The following is a 21302-nucleotide window of genomic DNA, read 5'->3' as shown; positions in this document are numbered from 1 at the left end:
GAGACATCCAGAGAGGAGTGGGAAGACAGTCACTGCCTTCCCATACTTAGCCATGATGAGAGGGACAGCACCGCCAGATCTTGGACATGAGATTTCCTCCCCCTAATAAGAACTGACCTAAAGCAGTTTTTAAAGCACTTAAAATGTTTTGTTAGCTATAGTAGTAGTAATAATTAAGTTATTAATATAACTTCTCTTGGTGTAGGTAGATCTACATCTAGCTGAAAATGAAGAGAACAAAAAGAGGAGAAACAGATTTATTTCTGAATTCAAACATCTCTAAGTTCCCAAAGTTTCACTGGGTTCCCACCACCCGCCATCCTGAAATTACACCAGTGTATGCAATGTTGTCAGAACATGAAGCTTACAGCAAATGTGCATGTTAGTTTTCCGGATTGCATGGAGCACTCACTGTCATGTTTAGCAACCAGATCTCAAAGGTTTCTGTGGTTGGCCAGAGCTGATATTGAAAGCCAGGATGGTTCAGCTACAGAAAATGAATTAAAATTTGATGTGAACCAGACAGATGTGTCCCCAAACTGCTGCAAATCAACACAACACTCTTGTGCTGTCCCGCATAGAAACTGATGCCCCTGTACCTTTGCACCACAGACTGAGCAGCCTCTCATGCCTTCGTCCTTCTAGTGCAAGCAACTGCTCAGTTCCTCCTGCAGCAGTTACAATCCCTCAGCTGCTTGAGACAACCAGTACCATGCACCCTTCAGCACAAGCTGCAGGTCCTGTCTCATCAACATGTGCCATACGTGCCCTTCTACCTCCAGAGAAGCTTCCCAATTCCCTGCCTGGGTGGCAGCTCTCCCCTTGGGAACAGCTACCCCAAGTCAGGCAGCTGCCAAGTAGATGAAACCTGACATACAAGCTGGCATCCAAGGGTTTAGGTGCTAGCTGGTGATCAAACAGTCCTTGCCGAATAAGTCTGGGTGATGGAGGGCAAGCTACAGGAGGTTTTCTGTGCTCTAATTACATCCATTCTTGAAGTTACAGTTACTCAAAAAACCAAAACTAGACTTTGCTGTTATATGCTAGCTATAGGGACTATGTGCAGTATGTGTGATATGTGTGTACATACACATGAATATGAACAAGGCTCCCAAAGCACTGTCGCTTATAACATGATACAATGATCTCATGAGAGACATACCTATGACATACAACATTAGTCTCCAGTTTGAATTGTGAGCAATCTCTGAATTGGGTCTATTGGCAAGTAGTTGTGGATTTATGACATGTTAGATTTTCTTGGTTTAACACTTACCGAAGTGTCTACTTGCCACTATGTCCTGGACACTCATCTGTGTAAGCTGCTCATTTCTGCCTACATTCAAATACTTTCCCACTTGTGCATTCATCCCATCAACCTCTGTCCCCACTCCAAGCCTGCATGTCTGTAGGAACAATTATGGACAAGTCCATTTCTGTTTCTAAAACTATGGATTTATGAACCCTCCCCACGTCCTCTTTCACTCCCTTGGATGCTAGTGCCTGCTAGCTGGCTGAACTTATCCCCGCTCTTGGATCTGCCCTCAGAAATACACATGCCCCGGCTCTTGTTTCTAGCAGAACTCCAATAAAACCTGGACACAGGCTGCAGTAATCAAAAATCTGCTCAGATGACAAAGAAAAACAAGAGAAGTTTGGGATATAGAGTCCATACAGAGCTCTGTTTTAACTGTTGTTCTTCAGTCCTTGATTTATTTTACTCCTGGTACACTTTACTCTTGGTTCTGTAATCACTCAGGGGCAAGAAGGCCAACTCCTGAAGGCCTACTTAATTCAGCATCTGTGGTCTAACTGATCAGCATTACGTAAGATGAACTTCAGCATAACATAACCAGTCCCAACTGAAAGGTACGTTGCTGCACAACATATGCAAAATACATGATCATGTGAAGGATTAACAAATTACTTGGCCTCATTCTCCTATTCTATAATCTCTTCCATGTGGGAACGTCCCTGCACCCAGACAGAGACCCTGTGGCCTCCCAGAGGTTCTCTGCTCTCCTGCCATGGCTCTGTCTGTGAAGTGGTGGTATTAGGGATTGTCCTTGACATGACTTTTTCTAAAGTGTTTGTTTCCTCAGGTAATTTTGTGGGGCTTTAATGAGGTTGAGGGAGAAGAACACTAAAGAGGAAGGGAATGAACCTGGTATTATGCCAGAACATGTGGTGGATAGCAGTAGTCTGATTTCTACCATGGAGGTGTGGCAGCCAATGAGCTCAATATTTCCCATATTAATGCATTTTAAGGTTGGCAAGAAGATGCTTAGACAAAAACAAGAAGCGTAACTAGGAAGGCTAAGAAATACTCCATTTATATTATTCTCCCACCCCATATTTGTATGTATACAGAAAACCCTCTGTGTCTTTTTAACTCTACTCAGATTAAATAGTGAGATGATGAACAACCTTAAGTGACCAGTTTGGCAACAGTTTGGAAATGCTACACCCAGAGATAATTTTATGCATTGAGATGTGTGGCACACTGCAAGTTAATAATTTAGGCCATGAAAGAATGAATAAGATAAAAAAGGATTCCTTCTTGTCAGTCAGCCATATGTGTTTCATAACACATTGTGTTTTAAAATCATTGGATGCAGTTTTTGTTATTAGCACCTGCTGGGAAGACAGAAAAGTGGCAGTGGAAAAGATTAGTATAAAAATGTTAATTCTCTTGATATTGTCCAGAGTGGCAATGTTTTTTTCCCCTGAGGTACTGACATAAACATCCATTTTGATTTTATTCAAGGACAAGCCTGGAAGGGAAGATGCTTTAGGGTTTGGGCTTTTTTTAAACTAAAACTAATTGAAACTAGCGTACTTTTCCAGCTATCTTAACTTTGCAAAGTCTGCTGAAAGAAGTCAGTATTTGTTTAGAATAGACTCTTCTTCAAATTTTTGAAGGCTTCCATTAGAACTACTGAAAGAAGATAAAATGTTTTGCACATTTACCATTGTGTATTCTGTTTTAGTTCTAACTTCAGCCCCAGTATATTTGCTTTGTGTTTGTGCTTTGGGTTGGTTTTCCTGCTGAAGACATAACAAATTATACATAAAAGGGAGTGATCTTCTAAGATGATGTTCATTAGGCAGTTCTAACTTCTGATGCATTAGAAACCATATGCTTTGTGCATTGGCTTACAGCTGCAAAGCAGAATTTAAACTACCAAATTAAGGCTTGGTCCCAGTTTCCAGTGAAACCAACAGCAAAACTCCATTTATTTCGGTGGTTCAGGGTGAAGTGTGTAATAATCACAACTACAAGTTAAGAATTTTTGGTTTTGAGCCAAAACCTCCTCTTCCCTTCTGCAGGTTTGCAATGCTGAAAATGCAGGTGAACAGTCCTCACTCCTCCCCCCACTTTTTTTAATGGAGAGACATATAAAAAATAGAGTCTGTTTTTCAGTCTTTCTTATCCCTCCTGTTTCCTTATACTACAAGTCGAAGTTCAGTAACCCCAGGCAGACAGGTTATAAAGAAAAGGGAATCTGGAGTGTTCAGAGTTTCTGGTCATCCCACAGGATGGCTATGTGAGTGCCTTATAGCTTCTTTGGGTTGGAGGGGCAGGTCCTGTCCATTGACGCCCCTGCTGTTGCCACGGATACTGTCCTACTTCTGATACTGTTCATAGCCTGATGCTGAGCTCAGGTAGCAAAAGTATAGACTATTTTTGGTTGTTTTGGAAGAGGCCTACCCAAGCTATGAAGGAGGCATTTCAGGAGACGTGCCCACCCTTTGTTAAAAATCAAAGTAATTTATTATTATTTTTGTGCAACATTGAATGGTGCTATCTGCTGTACTAGAACAAAATTTGTAACGTGCCTCCAAATTAATGATGGGAGACTTCCAAACTACTGAAAGGATTTCAGAACATACATCCCCTTGAAACAAAAATGGTTGAGTGGGGTCCCTTTCATGCTTCTCTTATTTACTTCCTGAAGTGCTTTTCCATCTTTTAAAAGATTTCTGCCCCTTTTATCTTGTCAAAAGAAACTAGACTTGTGGCTTGTACACTGAAAGCGTTCACTGTCTAAGCAAGCTTGAGCCTCTTAGCAGGGAGTCCATACTGGACTTTAAGCAAAAACCTTTCCCTAATCCTGGAATCGTCATGAAACAGAGAATGTTAGAGTCATTTACAGCTGCCTGGCATTGTTGCTGAGGGACGAATTGAAATCGCTGGTCTGCCAGGCTTGTCAACACCTTTGAAATCTGCCGCCTCGCCTGGTTCCCCAAAGAACTCCTTGGAGAGAGTGAAGGAGCCAAACTGACAGCCAAAGACAGAGTCCACCTACTTGTCCCTTTTTTTCTTTTGTCTTTGTTTCCTTTCCGCTTCTATAACTGCCTTTCTTCTTGCTTGTTTTTATCCCAACACTAATGTTGTAATATTGGTAAGTGGTTTAATTAGAAGATTTATTAACTTGTGTTTTCAATATTTTTACTGAGAAAAAGTACCAAAAACTTAACATAAAAATAAAAGCTATTACACAATCCACTAGTTGGGTGCAGTCTGTCCCCTTTGAATTCCATGGCTAAACTCCCGTTGGCTTTCATGGGAGCCTATTAAGGAGCAAGCTCTTGTTATTTTGTAATATGCATGCCACATGGGGTCTCAATTTAGTCACTTAAACTAAAGGCACCCAAACAAGTGGCCTTTTTTCTGGTGATGCGAATGACTCAAGGGGCTAAATGGTAATACTTGTGCCTAATTTTAGTACAGCCACAGCTGAATATGGTAAACATAGCCTAGTATCATGACTACATCTATATGGGTGTGCATTTATCAGTCACTCTGGGAATGGTTGACAATGCATGCATCAAAAACAGTTCTGTTGGGTATATCCAACAAGTCAAAAATAAAAGCAGATAATAAAGGAGAGAAGTAAATATGAAACACAAATCTGGGAGTAGCTCAACAACAGTAATTAGTGCCTGTTTGAGGCTTTGCTCCATGATAGTAATTAATCACCTCTTTTCAGTGTATTTCTAATATTGCAAATTACTAATGCTTTAAAAATATAAAGCAATTTAAGCTGTCATCAGAGCTGGGACAGTGTTTTCCTGGAGCAGCACTCTGCAGAGAATTTGGTTAAGATCCAAGAACTGGTAAATTTAGAGCAGAAAGTGTTTAATGCACTTGGTTATTAAACACCAAACTATAAACAAGTGCTTCAATATTTGTAAGATCATGACTTCCAACATAATATCAATTACAAAAATTAGGTTTCCAAGTTGCAGTAATATAAACGAAGACTCTTAGAATTCACAAAGCCTTTGTTTGCTCTTTTCACAGATTGAATATTAAAATTTGTCTTGCCAGGCATGTTCCAGACTATTCTAAAGTGCCCACCTTTCAAGCTTCAGGTTTAAAGACAGGAAGAACCTAACCTCTAGAAATATCTCTGCTAGTGGTCCTGCTTTGACCCTATTTGGGTCTTCAGAAGCCACATATGCTAGGTCAGATTGTGCTGTTCTACTTTAACAGTAATGAATAGCTCATGCACCAAAATTTACAAGTTCTTTAGAGGATGTTCCTATGCTCTGAAAATCTTTCTTACACCATTTCTTGTTTTTTATGCCATTATTCCCAGATTCCAGGTGCCCATTAAACCTGCCAGGAAAAGAAGTCCAAGAAAAAGTGGTACTTGCCATCTTCTATGGTTTTATTCCAGCAGGTCTCTGGGATCCAAAGAGGTTAGCTGTGTCACTCTTGTCCTAGTAACAAGTCCACTGTGAGTAATGCGATTTTTATTAGCAGTGCCAGGTGGCTGGAAGCAGTCTATTGAACATCTTGTTGATGGCCATTCCTCTGAGAATGTCTTGTTGTCACAATTGCTGGGACATGACACCAACTGAGACCCTTCATCACAGACACTGCAAGTATTCTCAACCCTTCTGGTATTTATCTCCAGAAGCAGCTGTCTGAAGTTGAGGTGTTAGGAGCACATTTCCCTCGTTAGCCCTGAGATTGAGCTCAAGTACGAGCAGAAGTTTCTTTGTTTCTCTTTGAATAAAATATGCATTTTATGAGAGGTAATAAATGCAAATAACCATGGGGTAGGCAGAAGTCTGTTGGAAGACAGAGAGAGCTCATTCTTCAATAGAGACAGTGCTTTTCTGGGTTGTTGCTGGGTCCTTTGATAGACTTCAGAGAGTGAGAGCACACAAAAAGGAGTTCTCAGCCTTTAGTGATAACTGTGTTGTATTCATTTCTAGAAGTGTGTGGAGAGCCTCAAGATGAATTCTCTTTCTTCTTCCAGACATCAGTGTTGGCTTGTTCTGCTTCTGTGGCTGTTTTGTTATCATTCTCCAGGGGCAAGGCCAACCCTGGATGCCATTGAAAAGAATAGTGTGCCTTTTGAGATCTGATTAATTGAGTTACTATTTTTTTTTTTTCCTTTGATCTATTGGGCCATGGTAAGGGGGAATCTGCTTGCAAAATGAGCAGTAATGTCCATTTCTTGCAAATGAACTTTGGATCCTGGTCCTCAAATTTCTGAAAGGATTGATCAAATTTTTTCCATCTGTTAAGGTGTATTCTCCTCCTTGAGACTTGCAAGTGGAGCCAATGACCCTCTCACATCCTTCCTGTGAACCTGCATCAATTTCCTCACTGATACATCTACCAAAAAAGATGTGTTCATTATTGAATATTATCTTTTGGATAGTAAGACTGTAGTTTTCTCTGTATCCTACCCATTCTTCATGGGATGTGTTTATTTATTTATTTTTACTTTTTTTTTTTTTTTTAAGAGCCGTTATTATTTCTGGCTTAGGATCCCATCTCATTTAGTAACTTACATTTTGTCTAATCTTCATGTCTTTCTTCCACACTATGAATGCCAGTAAGGCTCTACCTTATTTCTTATTTCTTATTTCTTTTTTTTTTTTTTTCCTGATTTCTGACAGAATCAGAAAGTCCAGAAGTTTTCTGAACTCTTTCAATGGACAGCTGAGTGACCTGGAGTTATTGTCATCTCTGTGTGCAGATTGTTCATGTAGATAAGAGACTGCCATGTCCTGTTTAGAGACTGCAGTCAAGGCTGCATGCATGATTGCAGCAAACACCACTAGCTCATCAGCTAAGTGAGTAGTAATGCTGAGAAATTTCATCTCTCCTGTCGTCTGCTGAGCATTCATGTGGAGCTCTTTTCAGTTTCATGAGACCCTGGGACATCCCAGACGTATCCGGGAATGGTGCTGCACTTGGCAGTGTTCTTACAATCTTGGTTGGTATGAAGAACTTCCACTACCTCTCGGTGGTAAATATGCAGCCCTCCTCTGTGCTCACATGGTGTCAATATAGAAGAACAGCTTCTTTAAAAGTAAGAATGTTAGAAAGTAAAAAAGTAAGAACACATATAGATTTCTTTCCTTTTCTCCTCACAGTGGACATCAAAGAAGACAGAGAAAGAAAGGAATGGAAGCTACTGTAGAAGGAAAAATTACATGGTCAGGAAGCAAGTATTTCTTCTACCTTCTTCTATGGTGTGAATATATTTGTACAGTACATATATTAATAAAGCTTAAATTCTTGGTAAGTTGTCTCTCTTCCTTTCCAAAATCTATGCATAAAAAATGCCAGTGGAACTGAGTATTAGCAAATTGAAAGGGTGGTCATATTGCTTTTGGGAAAGCATTAGCCAGGGATGCTAAGCTCCACTCCTTGCTTTGAAAGTCTACCACATGAATAAATATCACCAGTCATCACTGTTTGTCATTAGCAAGTAACAGTTGCAACTACTGGGATCTAGAGGCATTTTTTTTTTTTCTGAACATGTCTTTCATGTTGATGTACTTAATTGGTGGCAATAAGTCAGCTATGCTTGCCCCTGGGGTGAGAAAAACCTGACACCTGCTCCATCCTGGATATAAATATTCCAGCTTGTGCCCAGGAGATTAGCATTTTACTCTTAGCAGGAGGGGGTTATTTTGGCCTGCCCATGTTAATTGCCCTGTTGCTGCCTTCTTCTAATGCCCTGAAGAGATTTGCTTCACTTTACCTCACTCCGGTGGCTCGCTTCGTTTTTGCAGCATGGAAAAGGAAGGTTTTGTGATGGTTTTCTGTGCTATGTTTAGGTCAGGACTTCGAATTTCTCAGCTAAATTCAAAGCTACTCAGGACCTCTTGGGACCTGTCCCCTTGTAGGAGCAGTAAAAGGAAGTTGTTGTGATGGTTGGAGGGTAGAGTTATACAAAAGGTTACTAAACATTATTACTTGTGCATGTTGACTTCCAACTTCCCTGCCACCCACCTTCTCACTGAGCCAGAAGCAAATTTGAAAAAGAAACCACTGTGCATCACTTCCCTAGCAGAACATGTTGCAGACAAAAGGAATCGAAACCACAAGTAGAGAATTGGATTTCCCCTGCTTTCTCCAAAATAAATATTTGTTTGTGAGAAAAGCAGCCGGAAGAATGAGACATGTACCCCTGACACTAAAGGCTTGTGTGTTTGTGCCAGCTTCAATAGAGATATGATAGTCCACTGAGTGCTATCTAAGGTCAACCTGAGCTCCATCACCTTAGCTTTCGAAGTAATGTCTTCAACTACTTGCACAAAACAGAGAAAAGAGGAACGCATGGAGAGTCCGGCAGGGATCTGTAACAACCGAAATGCAAAATGAGCAGTGGGGTTGCCCCTTGGAGCTGCTGCCTGCACTGCTTCTTCCCAACAGCAGCAGCATTTCCCCTGAAGCCACTGTGTAGGAGGACACAACATGCACCTCTGTGCAGCACCATTTGGTGATTGTCTGCTGGAATGAGCTGCAAAGAGGTAACTTCAGTATAAAGATATCTGTACCTAAATGAGGTGCCCAAGCCCAGCAGGGAGCTCACTGCCAGTGTCTGGGAAGGCTGCAGGAGATGGCTTGCATGAACGGGAAAGGAATGGAGGTGAACTCCCATTGCTTCCTGGAGTACAGGGACTGTGTCCACTCTGACCTTCTGGATGCTGACCTACAGAGGATCCATGCCTTTCTGAGCAGGGCTCATTCTTTAAATAAAACAGTATTGAAGACCTAAGCTTTGTGTAGTGGCTTAGCAGTTAGAAGCATTGACTAGAAAGTAGATCATGTTGGTTACATCCTCCTTCCACTCACAGATTGAGTGTGTTTACACTCCAATTTTCCATTTTCTGGAAAATGGCTGAGCAGCTGGGAAGGCAACAAACACACAGTGAAGGAGACAGCAGAGCACTGTTGCTAGCTAAGGCAGTCAGCTGGGAGAGACTTCTCTGATCCCTTTTTCCTGGACTCCAGACTGAGCACTGTTTGGCAGGCAGGTGAGCATCCTCATAGTGAGGTTGTGCATGTGGCAGATGTGCTTGATCTTTGAAAGTCAAGTGCCCTATCACTTGTTTATCTTTTTCTTCCACCATCTGCTTCATTTAACTGTATTCCCTTTTCCTGCAGAAGAGCAATAAAAGAGAAGATATTTTGTACTAGGCCATCAGGCACAGAGATTGCCATCAAAGAGTCAATTTTTATAAGCAGTTACCACATGAGATTATCTGGAGCACCACAATTATGGCCTTTCGCAAGCTTAGGGAAATGTTGTGGTGTCTCATATGGCACCATTTGGTAACACTTAGCCCGTAGAGATTTTTATGGTCAGAGTGAGCTCTAAAATCATAGCTTTTAGCTTCAAATTTGTTTTGCTCTTGTCCACTGTTCCAGCTGTTACCTGGCATGAATTTCCACAGAAGAACCTCCCCTGTCATTGGAAAGCCAGAAAAATCCTTTCAGATTAGGAGATGGAAGATTTAGAAAGAGAGGCTCTTTTGGATCATGCCTGTGCCTTCACAAAAGCCATATTTTTATGATGCCCTTACATAACCTGTCCCCTGTTTCAAATACAGCTTGAAAAAAACTCTTTCGTACAAGAACATGACCAGCTGAGTAAATAGAAAAAACTGTTGAATTTGTGGATAGTACTTACCGAGGCCCTAACTATTTTGATACATGTGCCTGCATAGAAGTACATTTTGGAGATAAATAGTGATATTGAGACACATGAAAACAGCTGGTAAAGGCTAAAAGTTAAACTGAAAACATATTCCCGGTAACGCAGTTAAAGGGTTGGGAGAGGTGCTCAAAGGTAAATTCAGGTCAGTTGGTGTTTTGAAAAAAAAAAGATGACTTACAAAACAAAGTCATATGCAAAGAGGGAAGAAGTCACAGAAACACCAAATTTGCCACAGTGCCATGAGAGGGGAATAAAGGAAAAAAAAGATGACAAAAAGAACCCAGCAGTAAAATGAATATATTCATTTTATTTTCTCTCCAGACAAGAAACAGTGCCAAGCAGAACCGCATCAGCGTGTGGCCGTTTCTTGCACTGACACTAAAAACATCTGTTGAGGTACAGTGTTTATACAGTCTGCCAAATAAGAGTTTTTTAATCTTAAAACATATGCTGGAAATAGGAAAAATTGGAGAACAACAAAAAGAAAAAAGAGGGGTGGGTGGCCAATAAATTAAAAGTGAGAAATAGGGGAGGATGGATTGGAGAGAACGTTTTCCACATACTGCCTCATAGTTAATTCAGGTCATCTCAGGTCACCAAGGGAAGGGAAGCTCATGAAAGAATTAACAAATTGCTCTGAGAAGTTAAAAGAAACTAAGGGATGTTCTCCACGTCAAAGACTTCAAAATTCAAACATCAGGCTTTGAATAGTTAATCATAAAACTAAGAATTCAGCAAGTGTTTGAGGATACATCTAATTTAAGACACAAGAACTGGTGCTGATGCTGACAGAAATACTCCTGTTTTTGCAGGCAGGCATACCTCAGTTTTTTTCAGGAAAGCATGTAGTTGAGGACCCATCTGAGCAAGATCCTAATATTGGTGCTACAGAAATGATGCCTTCATGCTACTTGGCTAAACACTTATTCAAACAAATTTTAGATATATACAATGAGTAAATTATTTAAAGATTCCCCATCTTCACATTTAGTTCTCTGGTTAAAGTAACCAGAATACAGAATTCACAAATATTTCTGTGAATATAATTCGCAGATCTGACCAAATAAGTTTTTCAACTATTTCTATGATATTCTTCAAATAAAGTACCAAAGTATTCCTCATAATAAAATCCTCTTATAGAGGGTTGGTTAATTTTGTTTCTGAAATAAAAAATACATGTCGCAGGACATTATTGGATGAAGTTATCTAAGTGATCAGTTTCCTGAATATCTTAAATATGTATAAATGGACGATTTGAGTTTGCATCACTGACTCTTTGAAGTCAATGAAGTCTTTCATTCAAGTTAGTCTGTCTCTGGTACCACCTGAGGTCTACAGTAAGTGGTGTATTTCTAAAGACAGAAAGACAATAGACTAATTTTAATATAACTTATCTTTTCAATTAATTCCATGTGAAATGTGCTTTTAGAAGAGAAAATGTGCCTAGGGTAAAATCCAGGCCCCTAGAATTCAAAGAGAAAAGCCCCACTCTATTCAACAAAGTTGAGATTTCACCTCTATTATATTTGATTTTCAAGTACAAAAGATTGATGCTTAGTGAATCACTAGCTTGGACATGGTCAGTTGTACATAGGTCGTCAAAATCTGCATTGCATTAATTTTGTTGTCTGTCCTTCAAGTTCTGCTTCAGTTTATTTCTGTTCCATTTATTAAATGTTATATTTTTGAAATCCACAGTAGAAATGAGCAGAAGGAATGGATTATACACAGCATAAATTGAAGAAGTTTTTGGTACTTCTCTTGTGTCTCATGGCGCAACTTTAAACTTTGGATTCTGGAAGATTACACTGGCTAGAAATAACTTATTTCTGGGATATAGAAACACACTGGGCCATACGAAAATCAAATTCTGGAATGAGGTGATGGGACCAAATGAGATATGTTTCCAAAGGGCAGCACTCAGAGCAATATAATTTTCTGCCTTCTCTGATTTTTACTGATTTTGATGGAGCTCTGTAGATTAGGTGTGTATGTAGCTGAGTTTTATCGGGCATTTCTGTTTTTGTAAAAAAACCAAGAGATCTTATATGCCCACATAACAGTATTGCCAAATGTTTTTATTTTTTCCTGAATCCAAAGAGAACATTTTCGTACGATCATCAAAAAACAAAAGCTAATCTAAGCTGTTGAATATCTCTCACTTTTCTTCAATGCACCACAGCTAGAGATGGAATTAGCACAGACGGTGGAGAAAAATCTTATGGACTCTTCAAATGCTGATAACAAATTACTGTTAATTTTTCATTATTGGAAGACTGAAATGTTTTAAAAGATTAGTAGCAAATAAAATATTCTTGACTGAATTTTCAAATCAGGTAATTTCTGTTAAAGTTCAAGATCATTCTGGGATTTCACAGACTTTTCGCCAATACCTGGTAGGAGACTCTCCAGTGATCTGCAAAGAGTGGCAGCATAGTTCACATAGAAATAAACTTGCATCTTGTGATATCCTTCTTCCAATTAATGTTAAGTTTCATGTGACATCCAAGCTTTGACTGGATCTTTTGTGATTCTGAACGTGTCCTCACTTTCAGGACTGTGAAGTAAATTTGCAGATTATTTCGACTGTAATTTGCATTCTAATTTCTTGAAGAATGCTGACTGACCCTTCCTTCCCTGCTCAACAGATGTTTGTCTTCTTTAGTAAGAACCTACACACTGTTCATTGCAATATGGAAGCCTGAGCTCTAAGTGAAATTTTGGTGACTAATAATCCAATCGTTGCCCTTCATGTTCAGAGCAATTTCACGCACAGTGATTGCAAATATATATGTGTATATTAATGTGATAATGAGATTAGGAAATTTATCCTTTTCTACTTGTCTAGTCTTAATTGAACATAATCAGTGACTGATTTAGGCCTTTGATCCTTTAAAAAAATAACAGTAGAAAACCTGGTAGCACTTGGGCTTTTTCAAAACTCTAGACAACATAAAGAAAAACAGTTTAAGGTTTCACAAAACTGTTGAGTTTTGCAAAACATTTTCCCCTTTAATTTGAAGCATCATTTTCTCAAAGAAAATTAAATTAAAAAAACAACAAACATGTTTTTGTAATTAAACAGAATACTGAGCTATGCAAACAATAAAGATCCTTGTTTTAAATTCATTCTCGTCTTGCTTCTGGGATTACCAGGGGAATAAAATTATAGCAAAACAAACGAGAAAAACCTGCTACAGCCTAGAACTTGATTTTTACCAGAAGCACAAGGAAATTTAGGCTCAATAGTTTTGTGTTCTATTCTGTCTCCAAAAACCATGATTTTACAGTTTATTCTAAATTTTACAAAATGAAAAATCTCATCACTCCTGTCATCAAAAGCCGAAGTTGTACCTCTGTTTGGTTTTTTTTTTTTTCTTTGTGGCTTACTAGTTTACTTTTTCCTTCTCTGTACCTAAGGGACATTCTGAGGTACTTCTCGGGAATGTGAAAACAAGGGCAGTACATTAAGTCAATAGATACTAATTGTCTAATCTTTAGAGGAAAAGGTCCCTCCTAGGAGAGGAAGCCTGCCTGGAGGTGGTAAAGTCTCACAGAAGAAACTGACAAAACAGAACAAAAAGTTACCTGAAAGGCAACTTCTGACCCATGAAACTGTGTTTCTAGAAAAAGGTCAGATTCCTTTGAGGAAACACTACTTGTCCATTTAAATACCAAAACTCTCAAATTGGCTTTAGAAATTTAAGTCTCATAGGATATACTAATTAAGCATATCAGTTTTGAGGTCTCAGTTGTCTGAGAGTGCCTGCCTGAGTATGCCTGCCTGCTTTAACTACCCATGAGTCCTTTGCTCTTTTTAAATCTTACCATCTGTTTTGTGTTGAGCCACTTGAATAAACTGTTGCTCCCCTTATTCTTTGTGTACAGAGCTGCCTTTTGGAACACAATGTTTAGTCAAGCTCCTTGGCCCACAAATTTCTTCTTCTTATCCAGTTGTCCTGCCTCAAGTGCCCCAGTTGTGCTTGGGTTCTCAAGAGTCCAAAGTCAACATTGTACAGGCACGGGCATGCTGAGTTTGTGGTTGAGGGCACATCCAAATATTGCTACATCCCAGATTTGGTTCAAATACTTAGTGTGGCCCATTTATTCCAATTAAATAAATGACATTTCTGCAAAGGGAAGAAGAATGGGGAGAGAAAAGGAGCAGGGATCAACTGCTGAAGTCTTCCCTGTGTTCAAAAAACACGAGCATTCCTGTAACATTACACCGACGCTGTCACCAGGGACCCAGAGGCCCAGTTTCAAGATTTTGCACAGTGCTCCAAGAGTCCCAAGCCACAGAGTTATGCCCATGACCTCATGTTGCCAGCATTAAGCAGATTTTCCGGGGAAATTTTTTCAAGTCCTTTTTTTTTTTCCAAATCTTGTTTTCTTGAAGTTGCACTGTCCTGTTCTCTCCCTGAGGCCCAGACGCTAACACGTGGAATAGATATCAATGAATTGTTTTCATCCTAGAGGCTAAAGACCATGTCAAAATTCCTTAAGTCTCTTCCTTCTCTCTTTGAAAAATATAACTTTCTTTGCTATCCAACCTATCAGCTGAATGTTTTGTTGAGCATTTTAGCACAGATTGTGTACACGTATTATGCACAGTAAAAATGCTTTAAAAATCTGACCTAAAATACGAAAATTATGAACATACATGTTTGTTATAGTGATTTCTGATGACAAAAGGACCTATTTTTAAAAATGTTAATTTATCTTTTGACTTTTTTAGTAGTTTAATCCAGTTTCCATTTCTTCAGGCTGGCATTCAATGGTATAAAGATTCAGTGAATGTGTATGGCTATTTTATATCCTTTTACGATAGGGTATTTTGCTGTATCACTCACTACATAATAAAATAAATGGAGTAAAACTTTGCAGAGACCGTACTGCCAATTTATCCTAGAATGTCTCGGCTTGTACTGGCGCATGGCCTGACCACTACAGCACCACGGTGTGCTCGTGGCCTCGCACAGGCCAACAACTCCCCAGCTCCTGCCCTGCTCTATCACCGACTTGCTGTGTGGCCATGTGCAAATAAACCAGCCGGGCCACAGATTGGTTTTCCTTACTTGCAAGGATGGCAGCGCTCATCTCCAGTGCTGGAAGACTGAAACTTGTGAAGTCTGAATCCAACGGCAGCGAGCTACCAAAGCTTTGATCTTGCAGCCGGGTTTGGAGCAGGGTGCTAGCAGCCCAACCAGGGTGTCTGTGTGAGCGGGGTCCAGGGCAGGATGGGCGCCACAAGATTTACTCTGGGAAAGTTCCTGCTGAAGCCAAGACTGGGTTCCGTGACTCCATTGAACTGTTCCTGAAAGCTTCATAAGTGAAATGAGCCCCAGTAAAATAGCTTTTAATAATACTGTGAATATATAAAAAGGTCTAAAAATGCAATCGACAAGTGCACTCTGATTATTGTCAATGATTTAGTTAGCAGCAAGAGATAGTTTCCATGGATTCTAGTATTTAACACTACTTTCAAATAGAATATCCAAATTGATCATATCTGTGTTACAATATTAACAGTATTAGGATCCAAAACTTAACTAAATCCCTTTTATTGCCTTTCCAAAATGCAAACATTCATTTGCCCCATGTTGTGTATGACTTGGACATGCATGTAATAATAAATCAGTTTTCCTAGACATCTAAGTGACAGCAAATGAAGAACAGAAGTGATACATTCAATTTGACAGAGCATATTTCAGCAAGAATATTATTTTTGAAGAGTGTTATGAGCCTGAGATAATTTGTGCCCGGATATTTTTTTTTGAACGATAACTAGAATTTTGCTCACACACTTCAGATTGAAGGCATCATTCTAGTTAATGGAGGAAAGTTTATTTCTTTTCCTTTTGCTTTTCCTTTTCCTCTTTCTTTTCCTCTTCCTCTTCCTTTCCCTTTCCCTTTTCCTTTTCTTCCTTTTTTTTTTTTTTTTTTCCTAGGGAGTGTCATCAGGATATTCTGCTATAAATATAAGCTCAGAATGTTGAAAAGTTTGAATACTAAGGCAGCTAATTGGTTTGGCTCCCAAAGGCACCAAATAATAGCTCCTTCAAAACAATCTCCTTTAAGTGGCTGAGATTCCTGGAAATACTATGACATACATCATAATGGCTCATTGCAAACATAGATCTGCAGACATGCTCCTGCCAATAGCTGAAAATGCTAGAGCACAGCAAATTACTCATTGTACATACCCTTGTTGGTTCCTGGAAGCATCACTTCTTCTTGTTTTAGTATTGATATTCACCATCTATATCCATAGAAAATGGGTGTGGAAACACTGTTTCTGGAATGCACTTAGACTGATATGAAACCAAAGCAGGACTAGACTCTGAATTTGAATTCAACACTACAAAATCTAAAATAATGGCATAATTTCAGAAATTAAACAGCCAACTAGCAGAACACTGTCTCTATGACCAGGTATAAATAACACTTGCTGCCTTAAATGCAATGATCTTTTGTTTGTTTCATTTTCTTTGTGTCTTATTTTTAATGTATTGTACAAGAAGCCAGAACCTCAAGAATGTACTAAGTTATGGAGTCTTTGCTCAGAGGATCTTACTTGAAAGTACTTGATAAAGAATACTCATATCTGAGTGTGGTGCAAAATTAACTCTTCACTGACACTTGACTCCACTACCAGAGTAAAGGGACTTCAGTGTCACTAATGGGCAGGGAAGAAGAAAAAAGAAGGAGCTATCGGAGAACCTTGAGGTATAGCCAAACTCTAGAGAAAATATACACTATTATGATTCATTGTAGTTTTAGTAAATACAAGAGAAGCCCAAGACATAGGTATATTTCGAATCACATCCAGAACATTCATTCTTTTGGGGGTAGAATGAGAACTTAAGTGCTAGTGTCCTGGTTTCAGCTAGGATAGAGATAATTTTCTTCCTAGTAGCTGGTATAGTGCTGTGTTTTGGATAACTGATAACACACTGATGTTTTAGTTGTTGCTAAGCAAAGACTTTTCAGCATCTCATACTGGCCTGCCAATGAGAAGGTGGGGAATGCACAAAAGGGAGGAAACACAGCCAGGACAGCTGACACCAACTGACCAAAGGGATATTCCCTACCATATGACACCATGCTCAGTATATAAAGCTGGGGGAAGAAGAAGGAAGGGGGGAACATTCAGACTGATGTCTTTTATCTTCCCAAGTCACTGTTACATGGGATGGAGCCTGGCTTTCCTGGACATGGTTGAAAACCTGTCTGCCCATGAGAAGTTGTGAATGAATTCCTTGTTCTCCTTTACTTGTTAAACTGTCTTTATCTCAACCCATGAGTTTTGTCACTTTCATCCCTCCAGTTCTCTCCTGCATCCCACTGAGGGGAGTGAGCAAGGGGCTACCTGGTGCTCAGTTGCCAGCTGAGATTAAACCAAGACAAGTAGTATTATCCTGTTCTTGTAATCATAAACTAGAACAGCCATAGGATGAATACTGAAATTTCAGAAAAAAATCCACAAACCAGCAGCTATGTGTTCTATGGAGGACCGTTCATATCAGTAACATCTGTTAAAAATATTAAGTATCATCACCGATTATTCTATTTTTTAATGAGTGACCTCAGAAAATTCAAAGGGAAATCTTACATTGTGTGTACAAAGGACACACAGAAAGTCCTAGCCATCTTTTTTTTGGCATGTTTGCAACTTTAAAATGTCTAATGCACTTCTTGGCATGTTTTTATGAAAAAACATAAAATGTGTATTCTAAAATCTCAAGGAATGTCTAAGCTAATTTGTAAAGTCACGCAGGTTTCATTTTGCCCTTAGATAGTCTTCAATTCCTTTCTTTCTAGGAGAAGAATCAAGCCCATCTGTTGTTACCAGTAGAAGGAAGACAAATAGAGTAATTTTTCAACAACTGGAAACCATCTCAAGATACACAGATCAACTTAGACTAGGAGTAAAACAACAACAGCAATATCAACACCACCACCACAGTCTTCCAGTACTTTGACTGGTACTTATCTGACCAATAATGGCCAAAAGCCATCTATCATGGTATAAACTACATGATGATAAAACCAGAGTCTGGAAAATATCATTACTTGATCTATTTGGTAAACTTTCAAGTATTTCTTTCAGAAGATTTGCCAGGCAAAGAGCGTAATATAAAATTTATTTTTATTTAATTTGTCTTTTATTGCTTTTGAATGTAATTCTTGAAGGAAGACATGACTAAAGAGCTATAGCTGAGCAAAGGTACAAAGTTTCAGAAAGCTGAGTGAATCTGGGTCTGTAGATCATGGATTCGTAGGTACATTTTAATCTAGAAAATTGTGCAGGAGTGTTAAGTGGCTTTAGACTTGGGTCTGAAATGAGCTGGATAGGATGTATGCAACATCTTACTTGACCTTCTTTGTTATGGCTGCTGTTGGTTGTGTTAAGGCCAAAGTATCAGTACATCCAGACAGGGAGACCATCCATTCCTTATTTCAGAGGGATTTCGTGTTATTCATTCTTTAGTTACCAGAATAAAAGAAACACTGAGTCATCAAACCAGTGCTTTGCACAGACACTAAATAACAAAACTTTTAATTTAACTTTGTTTTCACTGTAGAATTCAACCAAAAGAAATCTAATCTTTAAGTAAAACCTATCCACAGAACTCATTCCTTCAAGAAAATAGCATCTTCTTTTGGATTGTCTGAAGATTTCACTGTCTTGCAAACCTGAAATAGGAAATCATCCATTTGGCTTAATTTTAAATTTCTCCTGTTAAACAAACAAACAAAACCAAAAAAAAACCACAAACAAACAAAAAGCGACAAAAGTTTATTAATCCAGATCTTTAATTTTATATGCATGACTCAGGTAAAAAGCATGAAAGAACATTTCTGGACACCTTTTGTTAATGGCTCTGTAAACAGCAAATGTTTGCTACCCATGAATGCTGCCATGTTTATGACAGACTTTCGATGAGTAGCGTGCAGGATTGGGACGTGCAACATGCCAGTGCTTTCTGAGCTGCTGGTGGAACTGCAGAAGAGGGAGCTTCCCAGCTGAGTGGGAGATACTGCAAAAGGATTTTCTCTGGGCTCTAGGCACGACGGGGTGAGGCTTTGAAGCAGAAGGAAATTAAAGATTTGTCTCAAAAAAAATGGAGTGGAAACCCACCAGCTCCGAAATGATCACTGCTTGAAAAGTATGTTTCTTTTTTATTTGGTAAAAGTGAGGGAGAGAACCTGGGATTGGTATTGATTAATGCAAATGTGAGAGCATTTTCTTCTCAAAGGGAAATTTGATGAGTGACTGAATCTAAAGCCTCTTTGCTAAAGGTGTCTTCATTTCCCTAAGTCCTGTCTGAAAATAAAGACAAGTGAGATCAAGCAGTACCGAATTGCATTTGTGCAGCACCTTTCAAATCAAAGTTTCCAAAGACTCTTTCACAATTTGCATGGCAAAGATTTCAAACACTGCTAAAATGCAAAAGGGTAAGTGGGAAATGCATTTGCAAAATAGCTGAAGTCTTTCTAAAGGACCTGCAGCTACAATGTACCCAGGCTTCAATTGTTCAAAGATTTTTTTTTCCTGGATAAGCAGTGTGTGTGTGTACAGGCAAATATATTGGACTGTAATCCCCACACACATGACATATAGAATAGATAAAATATTAAGAATAAATAAAATCTAACTCATTAATGTGAATTTATGTATTTTATTTGCTGAAGAAATTATTTGTTAAGTACCAGGAAAGAGCACAATAATTACCACAAGATTTACTGCAACTAAAGCAAAAAAGTTTTTTAATCACTCAGATTGAAATTATAATAGGAATTCTAGCATAGTTGCTAAGAAATAAGCAGATTTTTTTTTTTTAAGAAATGTAAAGGCATAGAAAAATAGATGACTGTTTTAAAAAACAAGAAAACTCTACATTTTATCATTTAATGACAACTTAAACCAGTTCTGTTTTCTGAAGTTGTCTCACAGAAAAATAATACATCTTCATAATAGAAAAGCTGTGTGTAGTCAACAATGTAATAACTTGTTATTACACAGTTGAAAGAGGAAGAATGGATAATAATTTTCAAGATGGGAGAAAAACTGCAACAAGAATATTATAAGATAAAAGGTGTGCTGCAGTCAGTGGTTAAAACTTTGACAATGCACCAGCTTTTGCATAAAGGTAGAATAATGATCTTGAACATGATAAAGTGTAAGACAGTGCAATAACCAAAGGTTAAATTCATGACAAATTCTTTACTCATAGATATAAACATAAAGTACAGGAGTAAAGAAGGTAAGGATGGTAAGGAAGGGATTTCACTCAGTAGTGTATCCAAGCTCACAAGTATCTGACTTCATATTCAGATTTGCATAACTGTTTCGGGGGCGGGGGGGAGGGGGGGAAGATGTTTCTGGAAATCATGTGCATCACTGAGAGACTGAAGCCTCAAAAAAGGCTGAGTACGATTTATCCGTATGAGGGACTGTGCACAGAGAGATCAGGTAGCACATTTGGATGGTTCTAGAGTATTATACCATAAAAATTTAAACATTCTACCTTCCAGTTATAGTGCTTTCAGTTATTAGAAGCTTCTGGAGTTCTTCATCTCCCTTCTTACCTCAATGTTGTAATCAAAAGAATGTTCTCCTTCCATAGATGGACATACAAGCGGAAGATATTTGATATTGATTCTGATGTGCCTGAGCTGCAGTTTAAAATTAATTTAAGCCATGCACAACAAAGAGTTTAATGAATTGATTTAAAACAATTATGTATGGAAATTATATAGACCAATAAGCACAATTTCAGAGGTAAATTCAAGCATCTAATAATTTAACTGCATGTTTGAGGGTTTAATTGTATGCTTAAGGGTGTTTGAAAAAAAGATAGGAAAAAAGCTATGTTCTTTCTCTAAAACAGTGCCTTCCATTTTTCATCTGATTGTTCCATACTCCCATCCTAGGTAGACAGGCATGTTGTTTCAGTGATGCTCCGTAGTCAGAAGGACCTTGTACCCATACAGATCCTTTCGAAGACTGAGCCTTTATTTTGTAATTGTAACAAAAGAATAAAGACATGAAACAGGCACTGTTAGTGCAACAATAGCATTGAGAATACTCAGAAGTGATTAAAACTTCTGTAGCTGCATTTAGAGGCTGATAAATAGCTCGTAAAGCAAAGATATTTAATGTGGAACAATGGGTAATAAAACACTGCAGGTGTTCGAAATATCAAATCAGCTCACATGGCAGCCAGGCAGAGCACCATGAACTTGTATAACCATCACCAATGTGTCTTCCAGCAGGTTGATTCAGAAATGACTTCTGAACTGTCAAGCAACATG

General features: G+C 38.7%; 2 long non-coding RNA genes across 3 annotated transcripts in view; both read left to right on the top strand.

Moving 5' to 3' along the window:
• LOC139828137 (uncharacterized) overlaps positions 1-21302 on the top strand; it is a 211917-nt gene that overhangs the window by 139081 nt on the left and 51534 nt on the right. The gene's annotated exons all lie outside the window — the stretch shown is intronic.
• LOC139828025 (uncharacterized) lies at positions 1766-7556 on the top strand. Its single transcript, XR_011739191.1, has 3 exons — positions 1766-1869; positions 5607-5709; positions 7405-7556. It is a non-coding gene; the product is annotated as an uncharacterized lncRNA (long non-coding RNA).

Source organism: Patagioenas fasciata, chromosome 5 (assembly GCF_037038585.1).
Source record: "Patagioenas fasciata isolate bPatFas1 chromosome 5, bPatFas1.hap1, whole genome shotgun sequence".
Classification (NCBI taxonomy): Eukaryota; Metazoa; Chordata; class Aves; order Columbiformes; family Columbidae; genus Patagioenas; species Patagioenas fasciata.
This window is presented reverse-complemented; position numbering and strand designations above follow the sequence as displayed.